General features: G+C 42.5%; 1 non-coding gene across 1 annotated transcript; it reads right to left on the bottom strand.

The window, feature by feature from the left end:
- Positions 1-6,455: 6,455 nt before the first annotated feature.
- trnav-cac (transfer RNA valine (anticodon CAC)) lies at positions 6,456-6,528 on the bottom strand. Its single transcript has one exon. It is a non-coding gene; the product is annotated as a tRNA-Val (tRNA).
- Positions 6,529-7,940: the final 1,412 nt, after the last annotated feature.

Genomic DNA, 7,940 nt, shown 5'->3' on the forward strand with positions numbered 1-7,940 from the left:
TCCTGGCCATGCGACTTGTGTCTGTTCGCCATGCGAACTGTCAAATCTGATTTATTTTCCCTCAAGTGGTTTTTAGACTGTTATTTGGCATATCTTGTTCCGTGTTAGCTACTCTGTTGACAGTTTTGACAAGCACATGTGGTAGCTAACTAATTTGTTTACAAACAAATTAGTGAATGTGCTAGAATGCAAAACAGCTACTTAGCTAGCTAGTTGACTTATGTGGCTAGCCAGAAAGGACTTGTTTTAAAAGTTGGATCATCGTCCAATGGCGGCAAGCTTTACACCACTCCAGCCGACGCTTGGCATTGCGGATGGTGATCTTAGGCTTGTGTGCGGCTTCTCAGACATGGAAACCCATTTCGTAAATCTCCAGACAAACAGTTATGTGCTGACTTTGTTTCCAGAGGTGGTTTGGAACTCTGTAGTGAGAGTTGCAACCGAGGAGACAATTTTTATGCGCTACACGCTTCAGGAATTGCCAGTCCCATTCTGTCAGCTTGTGTGGCCTACCACTTTGCGACTGAGCCGTTGTTGCTCCTAGACAACACCACTTCAGAATAATAGCACTTACAGTTGCCCGGGGCAGCTCTAACAGGGCAGAAATTTGACGAACTGACTTGATGGAAAAGTGGCATCCTATGATGGTGCCACGTTGAAAGTCACTGAGCTCTTCAGTTAGGCCATTCTCTTACTGATGTTTGTCTATGGAGATTGCATGGCTGTGTGCTCGATTTTTTACACCCGTCAGCAACGGGTGTTGCTGAAATAATTTGAAGGGATGTCCACATACTTTTGTATATTTAGTGTACTTGCAAGCAATAAGGGTGCATTTGGAAAGTGACTTTTTCCACATTTTGTTGCGTTACAGCCTTATTCTTCTCATCAATTTACACATAATACCCCATAATGACAAAGAAAAAACAGAAATATCACATTTACATTAGCATTCAGACCCTTTACTCAGTACTTTGTTGAATCACCTTTGGCAGCGATTACAGCCTCGAGTCTTCTTGGCTGTGTCGCTACAAGCTTAGCATAACTATATTTGGGGAGTTTCTCCCATTCTTCTCTACAGATCCTCTGAAGCTCTGTCAGGTTGGATGGGGAGCGTCGCTGCACAGCTATTTTCAGGTCTCCCCAGAGAGGTTCGATCAGGTTCAAGTCCGGGCTCTGGCTGGGCCACTCAAGGACATTCAGAGCCTTGTCCTGAAGCTACTCCTGCTTTGTCTTGGCTGTGTGCTTAGGGTCGTTGTGCTGTTGGAGGGTGAACCTTCGCGCCAGTCTGAGGTACTGAGCACTCTGGAGCAGGTTGTTATCAAGGATCTCTTTATGCTCCATTCATCTTTCCCTCGATCCTGACTAGTCTCCCAGTCCCTGCTGCTGAAAAACATTCCCACAGCATGATGCTGCCACCACCATGCTTCACCGTAAGGGATGGTGCCAGGTTTCCTCCAGATGTGACGCTTGGCATTAAGGCCAAAGAATTCAAACTTGGTTTCATCAGAACAGAGAGTCTTGTTTCTCATAATCTGAGAGTCCTCCAAGCGGGCTGTCATATTCCTTTCCTGTGGACTGGCTTCCTTCCGTCTGGCCCCTCTATCATAAAGGCCTGAATGGTAGAGGGCTGCAGAGATAGTTGTCCTTCTGAAAGGTTCTCCCATCTCCACAGAGAAACTCTGGAGCTCTGTCAGAGTGACAATCGAGTTCTTAGCCCCTCCCTTACCAAGGCCCTTCTCCCCCAATTGCCCAATTGAGCTGGGCTACCAGCTCTAGGAACAGTCTTGCTGGTTCCAAAAGTCTTCCATTTAAGAATGATGGAGGCAAGTGTGTTCTTAGAGACCTTCAATTCTGCAGAAATGTTTTGGTAGCCTTCCCCAGATCTTTGCCTTGACACAATCCTGTCTCTGAGCTCTACGGACAATTGGCTTGGTTTTTGCTCTGTGTGCCTTTCCTAATCATGTCAAATCAATTGAATTTCCCACAGATGGACTCCAATCAAGTTGTAAAACATCTCAAGGATAATTAATGGAAACAGGATGCAGCTGAGCTCAATTTTGAGTCTCATAGCAAACAGTTTGAGTACTTGTGTAAATAAGCTATTACAGTTTTTTTAATTGTTAATACATTTGCAAAAATGTCTAAAAACCTAATTTTGCTTTTTCATTTTGGGATATTGTGTGTAGATTGATGAGATGTTTTATGTATTTTATAACTCAACATCATTTTATAAAAGGGGAAGGGGTCTGAAAACGTTCTGAATTGACTGTATATGCCAGAGAGCGATCAATTCCGCTGAAATTCTTGTAAATTTAGGAATTAAATCACACTCCCTTGAAAAACTCCAGCTCCAACAGCTGATTAAAACATCAGTGAGGTCATACATCTCTATCGTGTATAGTAAGTTAATTCATGCAATCATCTGCAGAAAAATAAAAGTTTACACCGCTTAGATTACATCCTGGGCTGGTTCTACTCTTCAGCAATAAGGCCCGAGGAGGTGTGGTATATGGCCAATATACCACGGCTAAGGACTATTCATAGCACGACGCAACGGCGAGTGCTTGGACACAGCCCTTAGCCGTGGTATATTGGCCATATACCACAAACCCCCTGAGGTGCCTTATTGCTGTTATAAACTGGTTACCAACGTAATTACAGCAGTAAAAATATATGTTTTGTCATACCCATGGCATACGATCCCATATACCACGCCTGTCAGCCAATCAGCATTCAGGGCTCCCACCACCCAGTTTAAAATAGAAAATAGGATATTGATACAGCAAATACTGCTACTGTACAGTAGTGCTGATGTGATTTTGATCCATACAACCTATATACAACCTATATAGAACCTATATACAACCTAATAAACAAACTCTGATGCAACATAAGATATGCCCGTGCTCCAGAGGTCCCTCTGTTAAATGTTAACTGATTGGTCCGACATCAAACCCCAGTGTGTGGACACAGCAAACACTGCCCTCACCCCTGTGTTGAACCAGAGGCCCCTGTCTCTGGTCACTCTCTGGATGGGAGCGGCTCTAACCCTCTATGCTGTGTGTGTGTGAGCGCATATGTTTGCGTGGGCGAATGTGCTGAAGTTTGGGATAGTTTCATGGGGCACGGCGGAGAAGTAAGTTGGAACTGGTCAACAGGAGTTGACACATTGCCCTGTTGCCCTACATTTTTGCTTGATCACTTCAAATGGAAGTACCTGTTAACCTGACAGTGACCATAAAGGCTAGTTTATAGTCTGTGAGAAAAATGCAACTAGCTACGCAAAATGCCTGGTTGACTGCTATGCTAAAAAAAAAAAACTCTACTCATGGTTGCCAACAGCCTTTTGACTTTTGGTCGTGGAACCATGTGTCTCATGTGATGCAAGAGAAGCTACTCTTGCCTCACATATGCTTTCTGTCTGTAGCTCAGTCAGGCTGGAACGCAGTGTAATGTGACGCAACTACACAACGTAGTCATTTTGAGTAGCTAATTGCACTGTCAGCTTTATCTATGTAGACAATAAATGAGGCTTTAGAATTGTCTCGTGGAGGAAAATCTGATTTGACCAATTGAATATAGAGCTAATTTGTATCTGAAGATTCAGTTAAAGATTCAGTAAGATAAGGTTTCATCTGGCACACGCTTGACAGTAGATAACTGGTTTTCCTTGAACTGTCTGCGGCCAGGCATGCTATACGAGTCTACAGTGGCTTTTTATCATTGACTAGTCAAACAGTTTCGCCAGACAGCATATCTACAGTAGACACAGCTTGCTAATCAAACCAAAGCCAATGTGTGTGTTTGAGCAATCGATAAGTCACGTTTCAAGCTCAACAGTGATGAATGTCACGTTTTTGTCCTCGCTGTCAATCACCCCCTATAACCCCGTTTTGCTTCATCATGTTCCTATCCATGTCATCTGTGTAGCAGTGGCTAGATGTTCTTTACCATACGGGCCTATCAGATTTGCCACCAATGCTCCTTATAGGACATCACTGCACTCTATACTCCTCTGTAAACTGGTCATCTCTGTATTTCTGTCGCAAGACTCACTGGTTGATGCTTATTTATAAAAACCCTCTTAGGCCTCACTCCCCCTATCTGAGATGTCTACTGCAGCCCTTGTCCTCCACATACAACACCCGCTCTGCCAGTCACATTCTGTTAAAGGTCCCCAACGCACACACATCCCTGGGTCGCTCGTCTTTTCAGTTCGATGCAGCTAGCGACTGGAACAAACAGTCAAACTGGGCAGTTTTATCTCAATCTCTTCATTCGAAGACTCTCAATCATGGACACTCTTACTGAGAGTTGTGGCTGCTTTGTGTGATGTACTATTGCCTTTACCTTCTTGCCCTTTGTGCTGTTGTCTGTGCCCAATAATGTTTGTACCCTGTTTTGTGTTGCTACCATGTTGTGCTGCTACCATGCTGTGTTGTCATGTGTTGTTGTCCTAGGTCTCTCTTTATGTAGTGTTGTTCCTCTTGTTGTGATGTGTGTTTTTGTCCTAGGTCTCTCTTTATGTAGTGTTGTTCCTCTTGTTGTGATGTGTGTTGTTGTCCTAGGTCTCTCTTTATGTAGTGTTGTTCCTCTTGTTGTGATGTGTGTTTTTGTCCTAGGTCTCTCTTTATGTAGTGTTGTTCCTCTTGTTGTGATGTGTGTTGTTGTCCTAGGTCTCTCTTTATGTAGTGTTGTTCCTCTTGTTGTGATGTGTGTTGTTGTCCTAGGTCTCTCTTTATGTAGTGTTGTTCCTCTTGTTGTGATGTGTGTTGTTGTCCTAGGTCTCTCTTTATGTAGTGTTGTTCCTCTTGTTGTGATGTGTGTTGTTGTCCTAGGTCTCTCTTTATGTAGTGTTGTTCCTCTTGTTGTGATGTGTGTTTTTGTCCTAGGTCTCTCTTTATGTAGTGTTGTTCCTCTTGTTGTGATGTGTGTTGTTGTCCTAGGTCTCTCTTTATGTAGTGTTGTTCCTCTTGTTGTGATGTGTGTTGTTGTCCTAGGTCTCTCTTTATGTAGTGTTGTTCCTCTTGTTGTGATGTGTGTTGTTGTCCTAGGTCTCTCTTTATGTAGTGTTGTTCCTCTTGTTGTGATGTGTGTTGTTGTCCTAGGTCTCTCTTTATGTAGTGTTGTTCCTCTTGTTGTGATGTGTGTTGTTGTCCTAGGTCTCTCTTTATGTAGTGTTGTTCCTCTTGTTGTGATGTGTGTTTTTGTCCTAGGTCTCTCTTTATGTAGTGTAATACTTGTTTTGATTAAGTCTGTAGTGCCAGATGGGTTCGCATATTTATTTAACTAGGCAAGTAAGTTAAGAACAAATTGTTACTTTACAAATTAAAAATGTGTAAGGAAAGGATACACAGAGACAAGTAAATATGGAACGTATTTGATCCTTGAAATATATACAAAGGAACAGGACTTCACACTAAACTGCATAGACCTTTGCAGTAAAGTCGAATCGTCGCTATAGTAACTGTTTGGATAGTGCAATACATACTACACCGACAGGTAATCAGTTTGTGGATGTGGATTCTAGTAAGATAGGTTGTGATTGGTCCTTCTTGCTGAAAGAGGCCGGCTCAGTTTGAGGTCTATGAACTCTCGATCGAGAGGAGACCTCTGCAGCACAGAGGACTATACTAATACTGCCAATAGGAACCAATAACCACACTGACCTACAGTAGCATAGAGGACTATACTAATACTGCCAATAGGAACCAATAACCACACTGACCTACAGTAGCATAGAGGACTATACTAATACTGCCAATAGGAACCAATAACCACACTGACCTACAGTAGCATAGAGGACTATACTAATACTGCCAATAGGAACCCAATAGGAACCAATAACCACACTGACCTACAGTAGCACAGAGTTACATAATGCACATCAAATTCATGTATACTGTAGTCCAGATTTATGATTTACAATAACCCAGCACGGATACCTTCATATATGTAACAGTACAAATTTAGACCGTCCCCTCGCCCATACCCCCCTTTTGACCTTCCTCCTTTTTCCGCAGCAACCAGTAATCCGGGTCAACAGCATCTGCACACATCAACAGTCACCCTCGAAGCATCGTTACCCATCGCGCCACAAAAGCCGCGGCCCTTGCAGAGCAAGGGGAACTACTACTTCAAGGTCTCAGAGCAAGTGACGTCACTGATTGAAACGCTATTTAGCGCCCACGCTAACTAAGCTAGCCGTTTCACATCCGTTACATATAATCACTGTGGGGACGACGTAGTCTATGCACTTATTGATGAAGCCTGTGACTGTGGTAAACTAGCCTAGCCTCTGTTTCATCGGAAACACTTCCGTATTATCATTGCATTGCTGCTGTTTTTTATTTAAGGAAATGTTCAAGCCTGTTCTATTTATGTAGCCTATACGGTAGTCCTATGAATTTGTTAGTTTATTTTCAGTTATCGACGCTGACAATTTTGTTAAAATGTGTTTCCGCCCGGTCTCGAACCGGGGACCTTTCGCGTGTGAGGCGAACGTGATAACCACTACACTACGGAAACCTTGAGAGGTATTACTTGCAGTCTGCCATCACTGTCAACACCACTGGCACAGTCCTATGGATTGTGTACCACTTCCAATAGAGAAATGTTTATGGAGTGAATTCAGTCATACTTAGATAAACATATTTCTTACTTAGATATTTTCAGTTATGCAAATTACGCAACACTACATGCAACAAAATCTCCTGGGTTTGGAAAGTTACAACAAAATCTCCTGAGTTTGGAAAGTTACAACAAAATCTCAAAGTAAAACTTTAACTTAAAGCCTCCGTTATAAAAGGGCCATACATGCTTAAAACACATTATACAGTATTATACCTGCAAGCTGGTACCGTCGTCACCAATATCAAATATGCACGTAATAAAAGCACCAATTGGAGCTCTCCTAAACCTAACCTTTATGTGATGATCACCTTTCACCACTAGAGGGCATTCTTGACAAATTAACAATATAAGCATTGGGGAAAGTTGACATGGAACAGATTTTAGATAGTTTTTTTTATTGTCATAGCTAAATGTTTTTTTTTTTATTGTCACAGCTAAATGTATTGTTTTTACAGGGTACGGCACCCCTAGATGAAGTTACGGTTAAGTGCTTTGCTCAAGTGTTGACAAAAAATGGACCGTTTTTTATAATTTTTTTACCTTGTCTGTTTGGGTATTTGAACGGGAGACTTTTTGGTTACTGGCCCAACGCTCTAACCGCTAAGCTAACTACCTGCAGGCCAACATACAATGCATGTCCCAAAGATGTAGAACAAGGATTTATACAGGTAGGAACAAACATCTACATGAGTTGCAGTCTTAGTACTAATCAAGAGAGAGTGATCTTCAACTAGCCTACATTCACATTTTTTAAATGTATGCCTTTCCTTACCACAGTAAAGTAACGATAACTCTTCACTTTATACTGTAGCTGCCCAGACCTGCAGGGGCAGAATGGAACCAAAAATCCGTCTGGGCATTTTTAACACAACGTCCCATTCTTTTCCTTTAGGCTCACCATTATTAGCCACATAATGATCATTTTGCACAAAACTAATTTAGACTGGTCCACTGGGCTAAAATGGACCAGCCCATCTGGAATTTGCACAAAACTGTAATTTAGACTGGTCCACTGGGCTAAAATGGACCAGTCCATCTGGAATTTGCACAAAACTGTAACTTAGACTGGTCCACTGGGCTAAAATGGACCAGTCCATCTGGAATTTGCACAAAACTGTAATTTAGACTGGTCCACTGGGCTAAAATGGACCAGCCCATCTGGAATTTGCACAAACTGCCCTATGGCCAGTCCATTTCTGCAGACCAGCTATGGCAGCTCAGAGTTTTCTGTTGTGTACGCTGCAGTATGTAGTCATTCTGCAGTGCTTTGGTCCAGTGTTTAGTTTTTTTTTGCCTGCGGAGTTAAA

The sequence above is a fragment of the Oncorhynchus mykiss genome, chromosome 28, assembly GCF_057628025.1.
Source record: "Oncorhynchus mykiss isolate SJ-2025 chromosome 28, ASM5762802v1, whole genome shotgun sequence".
Lineage (NCBI taxonomy): Eukaryota > Metazoa > Chordata > Actinopteri > Salmoniformes > Salmonidae > Oncorhynchus > Oncorhynchus mykiss.